Below are 25,289 nucleotides of genomic sequence, written 5' to 3' on the forward strand. Positions count from 1 at the left end.
ATCTTTAGATTTGTGCCTTTTGCTGTATGTAAATTATCTATCAATGAAGAAAGATTTTCAAATTCATGAGGAATATTAAAAGAAACTCTTAATTTTGGGATATACCTCTTAGATATTTTACTTCAAGGACTTGAATTATTTTTATTTCTCTCTAGTTTTTGTATTACTCCCTTTCAATGCTGATACGCCTCTTACATAACAGGAAGGATTTACATTTCTTCTAACATTTGACTAAATTTAACTCTAGCAAAATAAGAATCAGCAGAAATATGGTTTGATTCAGGTAATGAAACTGTTGGAAACATTAAAACTATGAAAACAATAACAGCCTTAAAATTGATACACTAAAAAAGGTGCTCAGTGATCAAGATCTTTGAATATTTAAAAATGTTTCAAATGTCAAGGTGCTCTAAAAAAATGTAAGACAAGAAAACAGATCAAATCCCTTAACAACACAGTATCTGGGTACTGAGTATATTTTTAAGTCTCTACCAATACTTGACAGTATGTGTACAAAATCCTTCGAAGTACAAATAGGCTGAATATTTGTTAAGAACTAGATTTTTGATAAAACTCTAGATCTAAACTTCCAAGAAGCAGAGTGAGGGCAGAGAGAAGAGCCCTGCAAAGCAGAGCTCACACAAGACCTGGAATGGCTTGTGCCCTACACACCCACACCTTTGCTTTCTCTGAGGCTCAGGTCCTCTTCGCATTTAAAGATAGTGTAGATGGCTTCTCTCCGGTCTTTAACTTAAAGCTTTCTTTTTAACAGAGGGAAGAAAAAAAAACCATTCTCAATCCCTACACTTCCTTTTATACCAACACAAATAAAACTGCAAGGCCGCTACTCTGTTTGAAAACCCTGTGACCACCTTTTTTGATCTACTGTTTGTGTCTGCCCATCAGCCATTACCTCCTTCTCTGTTTCGACACCACCCCTGAACTCCTGAAGAGCTGTACTTCACATTGTATCCATACACACCTACGTCCCCATCAAAGCCTCTGACATGCTTCTTCCTCACTAAACTAGTTCTCATTTGATAGGATTAAAAGACAAAAAAAAACATATAGATAAAGGAGCTTAGACAGCATCTAATAACTTTTCACTTTACAGTGATGAAGATGAGAACTAGAAAAGCTAAGACAACTTTCTTAAATCCATGTAACCCATTAATACCATCAGGTCTTTTCTGCCTTCTGCTACTTCTACTTTGCCACGTCACCTCCCTCCTGCTAAGGGCTAGGAATCAGAGAACCCTAGCAACTTTTACATATGTATTTAAACATAAGACCTCAACAGACAGAAGGGATGTGTCACATGAAAATACTGGGATTACTGAAAGCAAGTCTAATCTGAAATTACTTTTCCATCCTACTCCTGTGTCTTCCCGAACCTCTCAATAATTTATTAGTGATTCAAGAAACATTCAAAGAGATTCCTACTGTGTGCCAGGCACTGTGCTTGTCACCTGGGGACACCATAGTGAAGATGACAGTCATATTGAGCTCTCACAAATCTAATGGTCTCTCCAGCTCCACCTCCTGAACTCCTTTGTGGTTCTGCACTTACTCTAGCTCCATTCTAAATCTTCCAAGTCCCAAGGGTTTGATAGAAAAGTTAGTTAAGAGTTAGGCTAGCTACACACTTATTTCGAATAGCTAATACTGAAGGGAAAAATGCAATACCAAGCACTGGTGAAGATGCACAGCAATCAGAACTCGCATACGTTGCTGGTGCAAATGCAAAGTGGTAAAACCAGTCTGGAAAACAGCTGGGCAGTTTCTTAAAAGTACACTTAACCCAGCCATGCCGCTACTGAATATCCAGGACAAATGAAAGCTTACATTGACACAAAAGCCTGCACACATAGTGAGTGACAGAAGGTATGATTTCATTTATATGACATTCTAGAAAGGGCAAAACTATAGGAAAGGGAAACAGATTTGTGATTGCCAAAGGTTAGGGGTGGGGGAAGGGTTTGACCATGAAGGGGCAGCATAAGGGAACTTTGGGGGTTGAGGAAACAGTTCTGTTTCTTGATTATAGTGATGATTACAAGGCTATGTACTTGAAACTCACAGAACATTGTATATAAAAATTAATTATGTGTGTAGATAAAAAAAATATGCTTTGTGAGATAAAATCTGACAGAATATCAGCTCTTATGATTTGGGGAATTCTCTATTTCTGGATTATTTCAGTTATATCTAAAAGTATCAAACCTATAGAATATTGTAGGCACTGTTTCATATATTTTACATGTGTGAACTTGTTTAACACAATAATCCCATGGTGTAGGTATTTTCATTACCCCACATTGTATATATAAAAAATTGAGGCACAAAGTGGTTAAATAATATGCTCAAGATGATACAGCTAGTAAATGGCAGAGTTGGAATTTGAATCCAGGTAATTTGCTGTCAGAGTCCATGCTCAATCTAAAATGCTACACTATGCTTCCTTTTCAAGAACATATTTCTTTTGTACTTAAGCACAAATACACACATAATTTAAAAAGTCTATAAAATAAAGGTGTCACAATTCTGAACCAAGTTTTTATACCTTGTGCAAAATTATTCTGAATTTTACAAGTTCACAGGAATTCAGTAAGGAACCCTAGTCTTTCTTACCTAATATTCTCTAGTACCTAAAGTTAACATATTGCACACAAAAACCTGGGGAGAGCTGAGGATTGGGGTTGCCAGCTTCTGCTCGAAGAAAAGTCTGATTAAATAACTGATAAATTAAACATCTAATCTTTTAAAATCCTTTAAGAAATAAAGGCAACATCACTGAAAAGTGATTACAAACACTGAAATTTAATTTTTGAGTATTTTGTGTATAATGTTGATAGCATAAACAAAGCCATTTGGAATCATAGTTAAAAATGGTACATCTATTTTATTGCCAGACACAGAACTAAACTGGAGATCCTGAAAAGCTATGCCTACTTCAGTGTAGTTCAACAACTTTTTTCCATCAGATCACTCTTTCAGTGAGTTAAGATCTACTCCACTAACTTCCTAGCTCATAATGGGATTCTGATGCTGATGCTGGCCCGTGCTGTCTGTCTGTGGTTCACATGGTTGCAATACCAAACAAAGGCAAAACTGAGTACAGGAATCAAAACATAGCCCACCTGGACTTCTTATTCAGTTGCATATATGATTTCTGGAGTATGACAACATAGCAGGGTACTCCCTGACAAGGATTAATGGAATCCACTAGGGATACCTATAGTTCCTTGCTCAGGAAGGAAACATATTCTATTCCACAAAATCTCCTTATTTTTATTCAGATAACAATTCAAATGTTAACTGCGTTGCTCTCATAGCCTAATAGGGGAAGCTAAGAGTGCCAACTAGGAAATGACTGCAATCCACTGTGACACATGCCACAGTAGAGGTTTAACAAAAGAATAGGCAAGGGTATTAATGGTAAATCAAAGTAAGGCAAGATGCACTCTGCTAAAAGGGATTAAAAAAGGCATTAGACATTCTTGGAGGATGAGAGGTGGGGAGAGGGAAGAGATTACTCCAGGCAAGTAAACCAAACCTGCACACTCACAGAAATTTGAAACAGCACAGCTTAAACAGAGATTTTAATATAACTCATTAGCTATTAATGAGGTATCAGGTACATACTGGGAGCTGCAAGAAATCACAAGGGCATAGTTCTTAGGAACAAGATGTGCACACTCAGGTCAAGACAGCCAAGAATACCACCTTTAGCATGTCACCCTGGGCAGGAGAAAACCTAAGGAATTTGACTTATGTTATAGGGTAAATGTTAAAAGTGACACAGTGCATAAGCCATCAACTCAATCAGTACACAGACTGGTTTTGTGAAAAGCTTCTCTGCCCTTTAAAACAGACAGTGGCATGGGACCTGTTGATAGACGCTGATATTGGAGAGGTCAGTAGCCAGGAACATCTGATCCACTTCCACCACTCACCAGCCTGATGATCATGACCAAGTCACTTAACCAGAATGCCTACAGGTGAGGAGGTTGGGAAAAACCTCTCAGTTACAGTTTCAGCAATAATATTAGCCAGGTACTTTACAGAAGGCTCTTGGTATTTACATATTTAACACCTACAGATTCAACTATTCACGAACAACCCAAAGGTCCATGACGTTTAAGTAATGTATAATTTTGCTGAAATTCAAAGTTGAAATTTGACTACTACAAGGCTGGTGTCAAATAACAAATCATTTAGGTAATAATCTGGCAACTGTCCAGCATCCTAATCTCAACAGGCCCTTATTCCATTCTTCTTACCTCATATGCACTTGGGGGAAGTGATACATATGCCACAGTGGATTTGTAAATCTGAGCTTTTAAAAGGACCTTTTAAGGACCTTGCTTCTATTTTGTGTGTTCTAAAATAGGTACTTTACAAACATTCTCATCTAATCCAAACAAAAACCTCAAAAGTAAGGTATTAATTCTATCACTGGTATTTACAGGTGAAGAAATAAGGGACTTGTTTCTCTTAATGGCAAAGTCCCTAACACTATTATACTGAGAGAGGTGAGATAAAGAACTTATAACCAGGGGATTACCAGAAAAACGCAGTGGAGCATTCAGAACTGGGGCCAGTAAAAGATTGAAAGGCCAAAATGCAATGAGTAATAAAAGTAACAGAGTTAAGCATATTGTTTAAACCATTGTCTTCCCTGGAGAAGGTGAAACAGGATTCCTGCACTAGGGGGGTACTGTTGCGGGCACAGTTACTGCTCCAAGAACTTGGGACTAAGTGACCATATACATACTGAATCCTGAATGCTGAGACCCCACATGCTCTTCCGTCACTGGGCTCTCACATAGCTGGCAACAAGATTTTAGTTCTAGTCCAGCACCTACAATAAAACTTCTGCAGTGATGGAAATGTTACACAGCTGTGCCATCCAGTGTAGTGGCCAGTAGCTATGTGTGCTGTTGAGCACTTGACATGTGGCCAGCTTAACTGAGGAACTGAATTATTGACTTCACTATTTACATTTCAATAGCCACCTGTAGCTAGAGGCTGCGGTATTGAACAGCACAGCTCTAGGAAGACTACTGAAAAATACTTCTCTGAGGAATCTGACCAGACCAGAGGAAGGATGAAAATAAAAGCACACTGGTGGTTCCCTAATACACAGTCCACCTCCATCATCCTGCAGAAAAGCCCAAAGTTCATACAAGCCTCACCTACAAGCAAGATTCTACTTGGTTTTCCAGTCCTCTACTTTTTTCTTGTGAGCAAAGAATGAGACATCTGAGGAAAGACTTTAACATGACATTGGAGACTAAAATAAACAAAAAACATACTTGAAGGAAACAAACTATTCAGGGAAAAGAAAACCATATTTAACATTTTCAGAAAGATAATAAATACTGCATCCACCCAGGAATAAACCAATGCTTAGATGGTCAATTAATGAACATATGACAAAGGAGGCAATATATAATGGGGAAACAACAGTCTTTTAATAAATAATGTTGGGAAAACTGGAGCACTATGTGAAAGTGGATTACACCACACACCAAAAATAAACTCACAATGAATTAAAGACATACATATAAGTAAGACCTGACACCATAAAACTCCTTGGAGAAAACATAAGCAATACACTCTTGAAAATCAGCACTAGTAATTTTTTTCTGGCTATGTCTCTCCAGGCCAGGGAAACAAACACAAAAATAAGTGGGATTACATCAAACTAAAAAGCTTCTGCACAGCAAAGGAAACCATTAATAAAATGAAAAGAAAACCTATTTTATGGGAGAATATATTTGCAAATGATACAGTTAATAAGGGACTAATATCCAAAATATTTAAAAACTTGTAAAACTTAACACCAATAAAAAAAAAAAAAAAACACCGACCCAATTAAAAAATAGGCAGCTGATAACCTTTTCAAAGAATATTGCTTCTCTCTCACTTACCAACTTTACATTTCCCTGTATGGCCCCGGAAGATGACTGGTTAGCCAGAGACGGGTAAGATTCCTCAAGGGAGGAACAACCTAAGACAGGCACAGTCGCAGGGGGGCCATCAGGTGAGAAATTGGGGATCAACAGAGGTAAGGCTTAGAACCTCACCCCCCCTGTTTTGAGAGAAATCTTATGCATCTGTGGATGTTTTGTTGCCCTTGCCTAGCTTGGATTAATACTTAGTCTATAGGCACAGACCTGATCACCTACATTTGCCCTCTTATAGCACTAAATTATATGTTTTCTACCTTTATCTTGCATCTACCTACTAATTCAGCATTTTATTTTTTTAAAAAATAATAATAATAAGGGAGAAATGTGGGATTCACATATAAATCAAGTATAAAAATCAAACGAATAATCATATCTGACTTGATTGTTTATAGTTCATGATGCATGATCAAAACCGAAAGTTTCTGTGATATGACTGCCCTCGCACTGTTCACCATATAAGAACTTATTCACTATGTAAGAACTTGTTCACCATGTAAGAAGTTGTTCATTATGCTCCAGAAGATTGGAGACTGTTGAGAATTAGGCTTGGGGTTGATTAATGATTGTGCATTGAGTCACCTATACAGAATTTTATTGTTGTTAACAACCATTTGATCAATAAATATGAGAGATGCCCTCTCAAAAAAAAAAAAAAAATAGGCAGCTGAGTTGAATAGACATTTTTCCAAAGAAGACATACAGACAGACAACAGACACATGTAAAGATGCTCCACATCACTAATTATCAGGGAAATGCAATTCAAAGCCACAGTGAGATATCACCTCATACCAGTCAGAATGGTTAATATCAACAAGAAATGACAAATGTTGGCAAGAACGTGGCAAAAAGGGAAGCTTCATATACTGCCAGTGGGACTGTAAATTGGTACAGCCACTATGGAAAGCAATACAGAGGCCTCTCAAAAAACTAAAATTAGAAATACCATACCATCCAACAATTCCACTTCTGGGAATTTACACAAAGAAAACAAAATCACTAACTCAGAAAGATACATACACCCCTATGTTTACTGCAGCACTATTTATAACAGCCAAAACAAGGAAGCAATCTAAATGTCCATTGTAGATGAATGGATAAAGAAGATGTGGTATATACATACAATGAAATATTACTCAGGCATAAAAATGAAAATTTGCCATTTGCATCAATATGAATGGACTTACAGAGTATTAATAAGTCAGAGAAAGATAAATACCATTATGATTTCACACACATGTGGAATCTTAGAAACAAAATAGAAACAGACAGGCTCAGAGAACAGATCGGTAGATGCCATAGCACAGTGGCAGGGATGGGTGAAATAGATGAAGGGGGAAAAAATTAGAATGTTTGATATCTCGATCTGGGTGACAGTTACATGAGAGTATACACAAGTCAAAATTAACTGATCTGTACTCTAAGATTTGTGTATTGTATTGTATGCTCAATTAAAAAAAAAGACTGCACTCAGTGAACAATAGCATGTTCTTGTTGGAAAAATAATTTAAATAAAACAAAGAAAGGAAACATTCAGAGAATAAAAGAGCTGTTAGAAGTTTAAAACAACAAATGCTTAACAAAACTATTAGCAAAAATTATAAATTCAACAGAAGAGCTGAAAAATACAACTAAGGAAATCCCCCCTAGAGTCAAGCAGATGACAAAGCAATGGAAAGTAGTAGAAAGAGTATCAGAGGACCTACAGAGAAGTTTCCATATAGCAAAACATATAGTTCCAAAAAGATAGTACAGAGAACTTGGAGAGGAGGAAAGCAGCAAGAAAATCCAAGAAAATTCTTCAGAACTGGAGAGTATGACATTTCACATTAACAGGGCCTGCTAGACGCTAGGATAGTGATAAAAACAGATGCTCATCAAGGCACATCATTCTGCCTTTCAGTACACAGGAGAAAAAGGACATCCTACAAAACTTCTAGAGAGGATAAAAACAGGTCAGATACAAAGGATCAAAAATTAGATTGACATTGGACTTCTCAGAAGCAATACCACAAACAAGATGAAAATAGAACAACTGCTACAAAATTCTCAAGAAAATAATTCCATTTAGTCCCTCTATCCCACCCAAATGTGGGAATAGTATAAAAATACTACTATACTTGCAAGGAATCATTTACATCCCATACAATCTTTTTTCAAGGAACTATTAGAAAATGGGCTCCGCTAAAACAAAGGAGTAACAAAGACTGAGGGAGGCTTGAAATATAGGAACACGAGATCCAACATAGGTGAGGTCAAGGGAAACTTCAAGATGAACTGAGGAAGATTCCAGGATGACAGGCATGCAGAAAAGAGAAGGCATCCTGTCCAAACTGGGGGAGAGAAACTCTGGAGAAAGACTGAAAGCTGTAGCACCAAAATCCTTGCTGCTAAACAACCTCTTTTGGAGCTGAGAACAAAATGCCCAGGTGAACCTGGCACAAATTCTAATCTGTACTTGGCTTCTTGAACACATGCTAACAAAATTCCTGCTCTCCCGTACCGGTGGCCAGATCAGCTAATGATACTCATTTTTCTACTGTAAGTACTTTGCTCTGAGCTACTCATGAGAGATGGAGAGAGGGCACAGTGAATTTAGAAGCACAAAATATATTCCTACTGGACAGCCCACACCTGCAGAGTCCAGCCAGATGCCCTGGCCGTGGGGAACCCTGGACCATGGCCTTTTAGGACTCATTTGTGCATGAACTTGCCTGCTACCCTTCCCAGAGAAGGAGCTGTCAACCCTCTGGGAAGCTTAGGTCAGACTCTCACCCAGAGACTCAACACTTCAAGCAGCCTTCATCTATTGGTGGCAGAAGTAGATTACACTTACTTCTCAAGTTAAAAAAAAAAAATTACATATTGGGATACATACAGAGGTGGTAAAAATTTTTTTCTAAATGACTAACATAAAAGGATAATAGTTATGGTGGGACGGAAACAGGAGACTTCTAAGGTACTAGCCATAGTCTATTAAGGATGGTGGCTGCTTACTGTATGCTCACCAACAATAACTAGAATATTCTTTCGACAGCTAGACTTACTTTTGCCAATCTGCACACATATTCTTCTAATTATATGGTATAGCAACTTTTTTAGGAATTTCCATCCTTAGTGGAAATAGGGAAAGAAAAGAGATTTCACTTTTTAATTCACATACTTTTAATAACCCTAATTGTTTTAAAGAATATACCTGCATTACTTTACAATTAAAATATTTTAATTATAAAAATTTTAAGAACACATTAATTAATCCAGGTTAGGATTATCTCTCTTCGTTACCATCCTTAATCAAATACTTTGCCAGAAAAGGCAATTCTTGGAATCAGTGGAGAGAATACGTGGGACAAGTTTACCATCTTTCCAGGACTCCAAAATAAGGAACATGTTGCTCTTGATTCAAATGACAAAATTAAATACATAATGAAAACATGAATATTAATGTCAACTATTACATGTACAATAGTCCTTATTGCAAAATGATCACTTTGCAATGAAAATAAAAATATTTTAAGAGATAAAACAATCATAGCCCAATTTTTGAGATTATTCTACAATCTAAAAGAATTTGACTGTTATTTAAATAATTTAAGGCAGATGCTCTTTATGCACTAAATAATGAGCCAGATAAATACTTCACACCCAGACACAATCACCTTGATTTAGTTTTTTCACAAACATAAGTGAAATATTTATGAGCTGAATGATTTGAACACACCAAGCTTTTAAATCTCCAAATGCATGCTAATTTGAATAACCTGATTATGATGAACATTTCTGCATTTTCTGGAACTCAGTAACATAAACACATCTGTCTCACCTGGTGAATTGTATGCTTCTTTACTTCCCAATGAGAACTGTATTTGTTTTCCTATTGAGTCTCAAAAGACAGAGGCTCATAGTTAAATTTAACATTGAATTCTAAAAGCAAAGATTATGGTTATTATCACCCCCCCTTTCTCCTCTTACAATCTTTAATTTTTGTGATTATTTGCATTATCATACATTTCTTTTACTGTAAATCACATTAAATCTTTTTAGGAGGCAGACTATTAATTTAAAATAAACTTAAGAGAATGTCACCATTAATAACCTTACTGATCTTTACTTATTTTACTGACTTAAAAAAAAAGTAACCCAAGTTTTTACTAAAATAGTGTTAGGAAATCACTAGAATTTTTTATTTAGAAACTTATGCTGAAGGTATTCTGAAGACAAAAAGGTATTCTCCTTTTATAAACAAATCACCAAAATAAACAACAAAAATAAGCCAAAAGACAGAACTTAAAAAACCTTTCCATCAATTAAGTATTCATAAGGCAGGCACGGGAAGCTGAGAGGGCAATGTACAAAGTTGCTGTGGCATCTTACCTGTTTGGGAAAATGACACAGACAACAGGAAAGGGACAAATTACAGTTTCATTCTTCCTGAAGCAGTGCAAGAGAAAACTACATTCTCAGATATAAAAAAGAAAGTACAAGGTAAGCAGGGATTCTAGAGAGTGCTTAGATTAAATAAAACCATGGTTTTCCACTTCTGATGAACACAACAGGACAGTTAAAGAGCAGAATGGGGTCAAAGCTTAGTTAGAGCTACATGAACTGAAGCAACAACCTTCAACAATTAACTGGATTTCAGAACCCAAGTCTGCTAATCCCCTGGAGGAGCAGTCCTCCCTGAGAGCTGTTAGAACTATGTAAGGACATCTTAGGTTATGTTAAAATGGCAATACTTATCTCTTAAAGTTTGCTGAGGGAAGAAATGATGTATATAAATATAGACAGTTATCTAAACTCGGATGCAATTCTTTTACTTAAATGTCTCCAAAGGTTAATATACAGAAAGGAGCAGAGAGTGTACTGTATGATTCTAAAGTTCAAAAACAGAGAAACTAATTTAAAGTGTTAAAATTAAGATGAACAGTTATTCTGGGAGGTGTGCAACAGGGGTAATGAATTCAAGGTTTGGTAATGCTCTGTTCTTTGATTTGGGTGCTACTTACACATGGTATATTCACTCTATGAAAATTCATTGAGCCGTACACTTATGGTTTATGTACCTTTCTATATGTACATTTCAACAATATTTACCAAAAAGTTATTTATAAATTAAACTGGATCCTTTATAAATAACCCAATTCAATATATGCAATTTACTGGAAGAAAATACAGTCAATAAACTTAAGTGTTTGACCTCATTATTTTCAGGAAAATGCAAATTAAAACATCACTTGTTTTTCTCTCTCACCAGATTGACAAAGATGTCTGTTTTGCCTTTGATATTTTAAAAATCATTTGCTGCTGTCTTTGCCTTCAAACTAGCCAGAGGAAGTATAAATTTTAGAGGGCAAACTGGTAAGTAGCTATTATAATTATGAATAGGCCTACCACATGAATTCCTTCTCAGTATTTACCCTAGAGAAATACTCAGCTATGTATACAAAGAAGCTTCCCTAAAGCATTGTTTGTAACAAAAATCAGAAACATAAATGCCCATTGATGAGGAAAGGGCTAAATAAACTGTGGTACAACCAACATCACGAACCACTATGCAGCAGCTGGAAAGAATGAAGTCAAGCTATATTGTCGATCATGAACAGTTCTCCAACTGCTAGCTGAAAAAGTGTGTCACACCATTTTTGGAAGAGGGGAGCCACATCTCCAAAAAGAAAGAAAGTAGAAACCCTATGCTATACGGTTTATAGAAATAAATGTAAATATACCTAAGTCTGTCTATAAGGATACATGACAATGTTTCCATGGTTGCCTGTATAAAGATGGGGGAGGCTGTGACTAAGCATGGTGGTCAGAAAGAAACAGACATCTCTGGAACGTTTTCAAAACAGAACTTTTCCATGTGATACTTACAGTAGTAAAAAGGGAGAAGAGAAAAAGGGAGGTAGTGCAGGAGGAAGGAGAGAAGCAGCAACTTCAATATAACCAATGCACGTCAGTGTGCCAGGAATGCCTTTGTTCCCATGATCCCATAATCTAAGTAAAAGTGATTAAATGTACAAGTAGAAATAACCCCTGTTAGTCAAATTACTGTTTGTCATAAACTCAGGCTTTTACAGAAAAATTAAAAATCACTGAAAATATAAATTGAGAGAGGAATGATAAAGTCCCCTAGATAAACTGAAACTACACCGGTACCCACAGGATCCTGGGCCTAAGCAAAGTCATTCAAAGCCATCAGTCAATTTACTTGATCACATGCATCTCTATTAACCTGCAGTTTAAGCTCATGTTTTGCTCTTCCCTTCATGAGACACAGAGCTAGTCAGTAAAATGCATAATTAAAGAACTAAGTGATGGTGGCTTATAGACTGTCAGAAAGCAAGCAAGGAGTTTACTGAAAAATCTTCACATACATGAAATATAAGTCCATGAATACATATGTTAGTCTCATAAGAATAAAGTTTTAGCAGAAAAGTTATTTGAAAAGTATTAAAAACAGAATATCCATTTCTGGCTATACCTATGTCTACTTCAGTCAAAAGCATAATCTTAAAAAGAGAGAAAAAGTAAAAAGTAAAATATCTGTCTAAATTTACCACATTATTTCAATTATTTCATTTCAATCATTTAAACATAGAAATAAATACCAATTAGAGTCATTCCACAGTCAAGAAAAAGTCATATAATAATATCTGCACGATGAAACAATCACTGTCTTGAGACAGGGTAGCACAAAGAACAGTTACATAGTCTTTGCCCTCTTAGTGCACATCACCCAGGTGGAGAGAGAAGAACAATTGGAAGGGGAGGGAGAGAGGCAATACAAAGACGGAATTAATATATGTTAAATTCCAAATTTAAAAAATCAGTAAGTGTGACAGTTTGTAAACTCTTAGAATAGAGCTAGAATGAAGATCACTGAGCTTTAAGCACCTTTTGGTTTCAGATGATCTCTCATTTCACCAGCGAAGAACGAGGAGAAAGAGAGGCTGAGGGAGCTGTCTTGTGCTCACAATGGCAGGGCCAGTGGAGACAGAGCTAGGCTCAGAGCTCTCACCTCCAGTTGCCAGCTCAGTGCTCTTTCCATTAGAAGGGGATCCTAGATGGCTAAGGTAAGCAACTAAAACATGCAGGAGGAATTAAGATGCAAACAAGGTCTGGATCTGGAGAAAGAATAGTGCTGTCAAGCCAAGACAAAAACCAAAGAGAAAGAAGCCAGCCTCTTGACATTATTCTTCATGGTGCACACTGTACAGTGATTGGTTAGTCATCAGGAAATCTTTCAAAAGTCTCAGGATTTCTGTTGGGTTTTATTTCTTCCAAATTGTTTTAAACGATATTAATGGCAAGCATTTTTTAAAATGAAAATGTCACCCATTTTTTTTCCTGCATAAATGGCAAGCACACTGACTATATTTTCACAATTTCCTGCTATTACACCAGGTTTCCTTCTAAGATGTGAAAGTTAAAACCACATACACCCACACTAAGTGGAACACTACTATATGAAACCATTTCAGAAAGACTGGTTAGTGTAACTCTATTATACCTCTTACCTGTTATTTGAGACTACCTTCCTTGTTCAAATTGCTTATTATAGTCCTCAAAATGTTAAATATAGAGTACCATATAACACAGTAACTCCACTCTTAGATATATATGCCTAAGTAAAATGAAAATATATGCCCATGCAAAAACATATACACAAATGTTCATAGCAGCACGATTCGTAACAAGTCAACATGTCCCTCATTTGATGTGGTTGAACAAAGTGGTATAGTCACCAGTGGATATCATTCAACAGAAAAAGGAATGAAGTACTCATATATACTATGACACAGATGGATCTTGAAAATACTATGTTATAAAGTGAAAGAAGTCAGCCACAAAAGTCCACATATTGTATAATTTCATTTATCTGAAGCATCCATAATTGGCAAATATAGACAGAAAGTAGATTAGTAGTTCCCCAAGGCTGGGGGCAGGTGGAATTGGGGGGTGTCACTGCTAATGTGAAGTTTGTAGGGTAAAAAAAAAATCCAAAAACTAGACAGTGGTGGTGGCTGCACAACTCTCTAAACAATCTAAAAACCATTGCCTTGTACAAATGGGTGAATTGTATGGTATATGAATTACATCTCAAAACAAAAAGTTAATTAGCTGGGAGATAATTAATTTATTCAATAATAAGTCTAGCCAACTCTACCCTGGGGGTCATCAGTGTTCAAGGAAATTAGAAATTATAAGCAAAATACCAGCTCAGGAATTACAGCGGAAGTACGTGCAAGGAAAGCCAGAGCAAGAAAGGGGACCACAACCCATTCGGAGTGAAATCACTGAACAGGAAAAAGCCTAGACAGAAACACACCAATGTTACCAATGGCTGACTGTCTCTACTTATGAGACTTTGGTACATTTTCTTCTCAAACTGTGTACAAAATGTAGTATTTTTGCATGCGTTTTTAAAATCCCAATAACATTTACTTCAAAGGGAAAAAGCAGGTGTCAGGATTTCTTTTTTTTTTTATTTTGATATAGTTGATTTACAATTACTTGAACATTATGGTTACTAGACTCCCCCTATTACCAAGACCCCCCCACAAACCCCATTACAGTCACTGTCCATCAGCATAGTAAGATGCTATAGAATCATTACTTGTCTTCTCTGTATATACTGCCTTCCTCATGTCCCCAGCCCCTACATTATGTGTGCTAATCCTAATGCTCTGCTTTCCCCCTTATCCCTCCCTTCCCACCCATCCTCCCCAGTCCCTTTCCTTTTGGTAACTGTTAGTCCATTCTTGGCTTCTGTGAGTCTGCTGCTGTTTTGTTCCTTCAGTTTTTCTTTGTTCTTATACTCCACAGATGAGTGAAATCATTTGATACTTGTCTTTCTCCACCTGCCTTATTTCACTGAGCATAATACCCTCTAGCTCCATCCATGTTGTTGCAAATGGTAGGATTTGTTTTCTTCTTATGGCTGAATAATATTCCATTGTGTATATGTACCACATCTTCTTTATCCGTTCATCTACTGATGGACACTTAGATTGCTTCCATTTCTTGGCTATTGTAAATAGTGCTGTGATAAACATAGGAGTGCATATATCTTTTTCAAAATGGGCGGCTGAATTCTTAGGGTAAATTCCTAAGAGTGAAATTCCTGGGTCAAATGGTATTTCTATTTTGAGTTTTTTGAGGAACCTCCATACTGCTTTCCACAATGGTTGAACTAGTTCACATTCTCACCAGCAGTGTAGGAGGGTTCCCCTTTCTCCACATCCTCGCTAACATTTGTTGTTTGTCTTTTGGATGTTGGTTATCCTAACTGGTGTGAGTTGATATCTCATTGTGGTTTTAATTTTCATTTCCTGATGATTAGCGATGTGGAGCATCTTTTCATGTGTCTGTTGGCCATCTGAATTTCTTCTTTGGAGAACTGTTCAGATCCTGTGCCCATTTTTTAATTGGATTATTTGCTTTTTGTTTGTTGAGGTGCGTGAGCTCTTTATATATTTGGATGTCAACCCTTTATCGGATCTGTCATTTATGAATATATTCTCCCACACTGTAGGATGTCTTTTTGTTCTACTGATGGTATCCTTTGCTGTACAGAAGCTTTTTAGTTTGATACAGTCCTACTTGTTCATTTTGCTTTTGTTTCCCTTGCCCGGGGAGATACATTCATGAAGAAGTTGCTCATGTTTATGTCCAAGACATTTTTGCCTATATTTTTTTCTAAGAGTTTTATGGTTTCATGACTTAAATTCAGGTCTTTGATCCATTTTTAGTTTACTTTTGTGTATGGAGTTAGACAGTGATCCAGTTTCATTCTCTTGCATGTAGCTGTCCAGTTTTGCCAACACCAGCTGTTGAAGAGGCTGTCATTTCCCCATTGTATATCCATGGCTCCTTTATCTTATATTAATTGACCATATATACTTGGGTTTATATCTGGACTTTCTAGTCTGTTCCATTGGTCTGTCAGTCTGTTCTTGTGCCAGTACCAAGTTGTCTTGATTACTGTGACTTTGTAGTAGAGCTTGAAGTCAGGGAGCGTAATTACCCCCACTTCATTCATCCTTCTCAGGATTGCTTTGGCTATTCGGGGTCTTTTGTGGTTCCATATGAATTTTAGAACTATTTGCTCTATCTAGTTCATTGAAAAATGCTGCAGGTTTTTTGATAGAGATTGTATTGAATCTGCAGATTGCTTCAGGCAGGATGGCCATTTTGACAATATTAATTCTTCCTAGCCAAGAGCATGGAATGAATTTCCATTTATTAGTGTCCTCTTTAATTTCTTTTAAGATTGTCCCATAGTTTTCAGGGTATAGGTCTTAAACTTCCTTGGTTAGGTTTATTCCTAGGTATTTTATTCTTTTTGATGCAATTGTGAATAGAATTGTTTTCCTGATTTCTCTTTCTGTTAGTTCATCGTTAGTGTATAGGAATGCAACAAATTTCTGTGTATTAATTTTGTATTCCACAACTTTGCTGAATTCAGATATTAGATCTAGTAGTTTTGGAGTGGATTCTTTAGAGTTTTTTATGTACGATATCATGTCATTCGCAAACAGGGACAGTTAGACTTCTTTCTTGCCAATCTGGATGCCTTTTATTTCTTTGTGTTGTCTGATTGCCCTGGCTAGGACCTCCAGAACTATGTTGAATAGAAGTGGGGAGAGTGGGCATCTTTGTCTTGCTCCTGATCTTAAAGGAAAAGCTTTCAGCTTCTCGCTGTTAAGTACAATGTTGGCTGTGGGTTTATCACATATGGCCTTTATTATGTTGAGGTACTTGCCCTCTATACCCATTTTTTTTGAGAGTTTTTATCATGAATGGATGTTGAATATTGTCAAATGCTTTTTCAGCAATTATGTAGATGATCATGTGGTTTTTGTCCTTCTTTTTATTGATGCAGTGGATGATGTTGATGGATTTTTGAATGTCGTACCATCCTTCCATCCCTGAGATGAATCCCACTTGATCATGATGGGTGATCTTTTTGATGTATTTTTTAATTTGGTTTGCTAATATTTTGTGGAGTATTTTTGCATCTACGTTTATCAGGGATATTGGTCTGTAATTTTCTTTTTTTGTGGTGTCTTTGACAGGTTTTTGTATTAGAGTGATGTTGGCCTTATAGGATGAGTTTGGGAGTATTCCCTTCTCTTCTACTTTTTGGAAAACTTTAAGCAGGATGGGTATTACGTCTTCACTAAATGTTTGATAAAATTCAGCAGTGGAACCATCTGGTCCATGAGTTTTGTTCTTAGGTACTTTTTGATTACCAATTCAATGTCTTTGTTGGTAATTGGTCTATGCAGATTTTCTGTTAGGATTTCTTATAGTAAGGAACTGATAAGGCCCATCACTAATACATCATTAGTTAACCACAAAGAGAAGTATAAAACGTGAATTATACAATATAAAAAGTGGTCCAATGTCTTTCATATGCAGAAGAGTTGATATTCTGACATCAATAATTATTTGGCTAACACAAATTACTGGTATTCTCTGGAAGTCATAAAATATCACTCTCTCAAGGGGGTATCTAACAAGTGATTTTACTCAATAAGCAAGAAAATGTTTTCTTCCTGTTTCATATTACAATTCTTTAAAACAACAGAAACTGGCCACATTATTTCTAAAATCTATAATTATGCCATTACCTTTAATAAGGCATTTTTAAAGTTATAAATATACAACTGAATGAAAATGCCATTATTTTGTCAAATAAAATGAAGAGTCAACTATCATTCATAGTATTTTTTCTTTTAATAGATACAAGCAAAATTAAGAAAATATTTAAATGTTTCCTTTCTATAATTTATTCTTCACACAGCAAAGGGTAGTTTCCCCATAGATGATCCAAGGTAGGCAAGGTTTCATAAACCCCTTAAATTATATGCTAAATTATGTATATATATATATATCTTTCTGCAAAGAGGATATCTAACTTTTTATCAGAGGAGTTTTTAATTCAAAGAAAGCTAAGACAAAACAAAGAAAGCTAAGACACTACTGCTTTAGTGAAAGAACTGAACAGAGCCTAAAATGGTCTGTTGTAAAGAAGTCTGGAGATAACTTTCAAAAAACTATGTTTGTAATTTTCATTCATGAAACATATTTATCAAGTAAGTATCTGGGCAATGGCACGGATAAATCATATGTAGTTACTACTCTAGAAACTTTAAATTGAGAAGACTAAAAACCCCCAAAGTATTCTAAGCAAAAGTAGAAATATTATAGATCATAATATTATTTGTATTTATTTGCATTAGGCTTTGTTGTAAAAAATATTTGAGATTTCTTTACTAGTTAATACCTCATAATTTGAATGGAATCAATTTAGTTTCAAAGTATTTCAGTTTGAATTTCATTAACATTACTTTTATTTCTTCATCATGGAATTCTGGGTTAATGCTATGAATGCACAGAACATTTTTTTCTGACTTACTCTGAAAAGAGTGACAGGGTTTTGGCTCATGTATAAAAGTGTATTTTGTACAAATAATAACAGGGTTAATATCTGGAACATCTGCTGTGCTATTAAAATAAGTTTGGTGACTTGTTCCCTAGACTGGCAAAAATCAAAATAAATAACAAATGGGGAATGACCCTGGAACTCTTTCCATGTATTTTCAAGTGTTTAATGTAACATATTCTTACCATTAATAAGTAAAAACACAGGTAGAGAAATTAATATGAATACAAATAAATATATTTCACGTGGTAACAAAAGCTTATAAGACTTAGGGATGACAATTGATATTTACAGATCTTTAAAATTCATAGAACTTGGAAATATAACTATTTTTATCTGATGGGCCAAAGGAGGTAGTTTTCAGAACAGTATAATGCATAAAATATTATTAAAGACATCTCTGAAAACTCAATTTCAAAACAATGCTGCCTATAAAATCACGTCTCAGGAAAGTCAGTTTGAAAGGGGCTTTAGAGATAATTTAGTCCACTGGTTTACGAACCTTTTTTGGCCATGGAACCCTTCAGTCAAAAATCTCACCAAGAAGTCTCATATGTGAAACACAAAAGCCAAGCAGCTCTGAGTTAAGGCTGCCCCTACCTCCAGAGCTGACTCCCCCCTTCACCTGGGCCTCTCTTCCCTAGGGAGGTTAAAGAACGTCACCTGGAACTAGCGGTCCAGTCAAAGCCTCTACGTCCCAGATGAGGCAGCAGAGATCCATATTCAGTTTCCTTAGTGTTAAGAGAGAATTCTACATCTAGCCTGCCTGGTGGTTTGTTTACCCAGCAGATGACCTTCACATAAATTCAGTCATGAGCACAGAATTGTTGAGATTAAAAGGGGCCTTAGGGCAGGCCAGGACTTGTCACTGTCAGTCTGGTCTCTCTATAGTCCCTTTTCCCAGAAGTTGTTAAAAGACATGGGAGAGAAAGAGAAACACTGCTTAAAGTGCTTAACACAAAATATTCTTCACTTCACAACTCTGAAAAGTGGTACAAGTATACCTATTGTACAGTTGAAAAAACTGAGCTCAGAAACATTCAAATATGCCCAGACTAGCATGGTGGATTTAAACCTGCATCCATTTAATTCAAAAGCTTGTGCTTTTTTCAATAAACCGCTTTACATTTGTGTATCACAAATACCAGATTACAAAAGAAAGGGGGAAATCTATAGCCCAGGCACAGAAAAACACCCATATAGTCTCCAATATAGTCAAGGTGACGGGTATCTACTAACATTAGCACTGCAAGTGGGCAGCACTTAATTCCATTGTGAAGAGTATGGTTGACAACTAATGCATAAGAAGAAGAAACAAAGTACCAACAAGACCAATAAAACAAAGCCAAGTTTAAATTAATGAAACACAGTTGTGCAATGTAAAGAAAGTTTCAATAACACATATTCAGAAAATCAACAATGAGAAATGCAGTTGCTGCACTTAAGCCAAAGCATTAAGTCCAAAAATAAAGGAGAAAAAAGATAACAAAGTTAGAAGGCTGCACAGGAGGAGATTCCACTCAACTTCAAACAAAAATATTTACAGAACAGTAAAATGTCTTTCAGAGATTCAACAAAACACCACAAAAGTATTAGTTTTTAATGAAAAGTCTACCACTTATATATTTTTTCATCTGTTTTTCTCTAAAAGATTTATCCTTGATTATCTACAATGTTGATGAAAAAATAATTCATTGTATAAGCTACAGTCAAAAGTATCAGTTAAGTAGCTACAGAATTCCACCTAAAAAATAAACTAGAAGTTATAGGAGACAATGCTCCTCCAAGAAATTAAATGGCAAAAGCAGATAGGAACCTGCACTGGCGCTGGGGTTGCTTCATCCTGTGCTTTACGCCAAGCGCCTCTCATATTTGAGACTGGAGGATAATAAACAGAGCGCATCTTCCCTGAATGCCAACTACACTATATTTTGGAAATAGTATTTTTACCTTCAACAAATACACATAGGGCAGATTACAGAATTCTCATGGAATCTACAATCCAGCAGGGAAAATCAAACACTCAAATAAACAGTGATACTGTAGTAAAGGCTATGAAAGGGTTTAATAAAAAGCTCTTCTGGAAGGCCAGACAAGGCTTCCTTGACTAAGGAGTAACAGTGGCCTAAAATAATAGCAAAGTTTCCTTTTGGTTTTGGCTTTTTATTTGTGTCTTTACTGGGGAATGTAGCAGGTGAAGATGGGGCTTGAGCAGGTAGAGATAGGAATTGGGGAGAGGACAGTATGTGTGACATCTCATGTCTCTCAATCAGGCAGCCGTTGGCTGGGTTCAAGGGACAGAAATAAGATTCAGATTTAAAGTTTTTCTTATAGAAATACCTCAACTGCAGAGTATTAAAATAGGACCAAGCTCCCTCTGTCATCTTGGAGAGGGAGGATGCTGGGCTTCTGGTTTACATGGACCCACTGTATTTGCAAATGATACCATATAGCTCACCACCACGTTGCCTTACACTCTCTCATTTGACAACCTATGAGAAAGAAAAGGCAGGAATTTTACAGATGAAGAAATGGTTTGTATCCAAGGTAATAAAGCCAGCAATGGGAGCTCTGGCAGTGTCTCTCCATCTATAGAAAGTCCTCCAGAATGATTACATGTGCATCCACACGTCTGCCACCTATAGGCCATCTGAAAGAAAGACAACAAGAAGCTCCATTAACTGAGAGGCTGCTCTCTGCCAGAGGCTAAAGGCACAGTGTGCTGCACTCCACTGCAGAGCTTCTCTTAGCCAACAGGTTAATTCGGAAAGAGTAACCCAATCTATATCTGTATCTTTACAGTAAGCAACAAGTCAAGAATAATAATACACAGTTAACTACCTCACTTAAAAATGAAAAATGTTGTCACATAAATTTCTAGAAAAACAATGAGGCAAAGTTTTGTACCTGCTGACAGCTTACAGTGACACACCTGGCTTCATCGCCCATTGGATTCATTTCCTCTTGTAAAGGCAGCCTCAGAAGCACTATGTAACAGGAGGAGCAGGGCAGGTCACAATACCTAGGATTCCTGCTCAAGCTCTATTACACTTGTGTAATTCTAAGAAAGTAACCTCAAGGCCTGTCCACCACCCCCTCCCATGGACCCTTCACCTCCACCCCTTACTTTTTTCACCTATGAAGTGAGAAGAATGGGTCTGTGGTCCTCTACGGGGCAGTACACCTCCTTAAAGCATTTTAGAAATCTGTTGCATTTTTTTCTCTTCTAGCATAAGCATACGTTGTATTTTAAATTACTTTCCTTTATATTACACTTAGGGAAGTATACTGATTTATTTTAATATATGGATAAACATTAATTAATTATGAATTTCATTTCAGAGCACTAGGGAGAGTTATTACAAAATATTTATATGAAAGGGGGGCTTTTGGGTTAGACAGAATTAGAAATTGATTAGAAGATCTCAAAGGCTCTTTCCCATTCCATAATTTACTGATTCTATTAATATGTTGATCACTAACAATGAAACAACAGTGAAAGAAAGTATGCGTGATGATTTCTGGGCATAAACAAAAACTTCTAAATCTGCTTCTGCACTTGAATAAGTAATTAAATTTGTAAAAAAACAATTACAACCTACTTCCTAGGATGTTATTTATCAGAATACTGTGTACTTTACTGCTAAAGAAAAGATAAAAATGTTAAAAAACTCCCACCATTATTAAAGTAGGGGCTTAGAAATACAAGTTCAAGAGGAAGCACTGGGGTTTGTGAAGACTCAACCAATATAACCCAATCATCAATTTCAAAAATCACATTTTATGAAATGGGCACAATGTGAAATGAACCCTGAAATACTGAGATAGCTAAATAATTTGGTGTACTCCCCTCCAACCCAAAACAGATCAACTGGTGATATATTTCCAAAAAACCTTATCAAAATTTATTAAACTAAAAGGTGATGCTTGAGGATCAACCTTCACATTCCCTTTGGGAGGGCCGGTAGATCCAGATATCAAGAGAACATGATACTCCTTTTCCAAGCTATTCTAAAAGTTACTGTAAACTATATTATTTATAAAATGTTTTTTAAAAATTGATAGAATGCCCACTATGAGCCATGGCACATTACCTATACCTACACACATGCAAGCATGCATATTTATATTTATATATTTATATATATATATACACATCATCACACCTGATTATAACAACTCTTTGGGGTAGATATTACTGTCCATTTTTTTTCTTATGAGGAACATGAGGTTAAAAGACACTAAACAACACAGAAATTTCCAGAATCAGGACCATATGAAAAAAAGCCTTTAAAAAATATGCCTAAAGGAGAGAGGGGGGAAAAAGATGGCGGCATGAGAAGTGAGGTGGAAATCTCCTCTCCAAACAACCTATATTATGAAAATACAAATATTCCTAAAAAAGTGACCAGAAGTAAGAGTGCATCAGCCAGTCTACTTCTGGGAGAAGTGAACATCTCATGGAAAAAGGTAAAGTAAAAATGCCATGACCTGGCAGGACCTCCCCACCCCAGCTCACCAGCAGGAGGAAGAGAATCAGAACAGGGAGGGAATAGAAGCCCAGGACTGCTAAATACCCAGCCCTAGAAATCTACTCTGGGAGCACAAACTCACATTGCATGGTACTCTGGAGATTAGAGGAGTTGAAAATGAAAGGCAGAGACTAAGACTACAAACAGGTTCCCACAATGAGCTGCCTTGGGACAAAAGAAAGGTGGGCATGTTGAAAAATTTCTCAACAGTGAGAGGGCTGCTAAAGGGGCAAGAGTTTAGGAGAAGGAACAGGTGGACAAAATTGTCCCGGCACACTCAGCCCAGCAAGTTGGGAACTTTCAGGAGCTTCAGACGCTCCATCCCCCTGGCTGGCAATGCAGCCCTGAGGTCCCTCACCCTGATAAGCAGCCTGCTGCTCCTTCCTCCCCGCCGGCACCTGTGTGCAAACCCACTGTCCCCACCACTACTGTAAACCAGCTGGAGGGCAGCCCCTCCTACAGCATCTACACAGCTTAACGCAGAGGCTTTTCCTGCACACAGCTAACCAGCCCTGACAGTGGAGGCAGGCATTGTGGCCAGGAAGCCTGAAAGGGCTGCAGCAGACAACGAGGGCAGCCTGGCTAACAGAATCTTAGGGTATTAACTTAGAGACTGCTCCCTGCATGCAGCTAACTGGCCCAGACAGTGGAGACAAGAACTGCAACCAGGAAGCAGGAAAGGGCTTTGTCCTCCCAGAAGACACCCATGCCACCTGCCTGCGACCCCTGCCATCAATTCAGGCCAGTCTGAGGGCAGCCCCACCCACGGCATCTGGGGAATAACCCAGAGGCCACTCCCTGCATGCGGCTCACTGACCCTGAGAGCAGAAACAGGCACTGTGACAGGAAAGCAGGAAAGGGCTTTGTTCTCACAATAGTCATCTGGCACCACTTGCCGGCAACCACGCCCATCGATCCAGGACTATGAAAAGGCAGAATAACCTTGTTCAACCCCAAATCCCTCAAATACCAGAAAGAGGGCTCTGTGAGAATGAAATCACCAATCTTCCAGAAAAAGAATTCAAAATAAAAGTGATAAGCATACTAATGGAGCTACAGAAAAATATTCAAGAGCTAAGGGATGAATTCAGGAGGGAGATAAGACATGATAAAAAATACAGTAGCTGAAATGAAACAATGGAGGGATTTAAAAGCAGATTGGATGAGGTAGAGGAGAAGGTAAATGGAATAGAAATTAGAGAACAGGAATACAGAGAATCTGAGGCAGAGAAAGAAAAAAGGATCTCTAGGAATGAAAGAATATTAAGATAACTGTGTGACCAATCCAAACAGAACAATATTTGAATTATAGGGGTACCGGACGAAGAGATATATAAAGGGATAGAAAGTGTCTTTGAAGAAATAATTGCTGAAAACGTCCCCAATCTGGGGAAGGAAATAGTCTCTCGGGTCATGGAAGTGCACAGATCTCCCAACAAAAGGGACTCAAGGAAGACAACACCAAGACATATAATAATTAAAATGGCAAAGATCAAGGTCAAGGACAGAGTATTAAAAGCAGCCAGAGACAGTATAACACAGAGAAGACAAGTAGTGATTCTATAGCATCTTACTACGCTGATGGACAGTGACTGATGGACAGGGGTATGTGGTGGGGACTTGATAATAGGGGGAGTCTAGTAACCATGTTGCCCATGTAACTGTACATTAATGATAGCAAAATAAAAAAAATTTTTTAAAGCAGCCAGATAGAGAAAAAAGATCACATACAAAGGAAAGTCCATCAGGCTATCTATCATCAGACTTCTCGGCAGAAACCTTACAGGCCAGACGGGAGAGGTATGATACATTTAGTACAATGAAACAGAAGGGCCTTGAACCAAGAATACTCTATCCAGCAGGATTATCATTTAAATTTGCAGGAGGGATTAAATAATTCCCAGATAACTAAAAGTTAAGGAAATTTACCTCCCATAATCCATCTTTACAGTGTACTTTAAAGGGACTGCTCTAGACAGAAGTGCTCCTAAGGCTAAATACCTGTCACCAGAGAAAATAAAAGCACAGTAAAGGAAGTAGACCAATTAAAAACTAACCAAATGCAAAATTAAATCAGCTACCCACAAAGCCAGTCAAGGGATACACAAAGAGTACAGAATATAACACCTAATATATAAAGAGTGGAGGAGGAAGGAAAAGAAGGGAGAAAAAGAAAGAATCTTCAGATTGTATTTATAATAAAGTAATAATTGACTTAAGTTAGACTGTTAGATAGTAAAGAAGCTGCCCTTGAACCTTTGGTAACCACAAATCCAAAGCCTGAAAAGGCAGTAAGTACATATCTATCAATAATCAGCCTAAATGTAAAG

General features: G+C 37.0%; 1 protein-coding gene across 3 annotated transcripts in view; it reads right to left on the reverse strand.

Annotated features, from left to right (window-relative positions):
* The window catches only part of LCLAT1 (lysocardiolipin acyltransferase 1), a 266,456-nt gene that overhangs the window by 157,724 nt on the left and 83,443 nt on the right, over positions 1 to 25,289 (reverse strand). The window lies entirely within an intron of this gene.

This window comes from Manis pentadactyla, chromosome 2, assembly GCF_030020395.1.
Source record: "Manis pentadactyla isolate mManPen7 chromosome 2, mManPen7.hap1, whole genome shotgun sequence".
NCBI classification, from domain to species: domain Eukaryota; kingdom Metazoa; phylum Chordata; class Mammalia; order Pholidota; family Manidae; genus Manis; species Manis pentadactyla.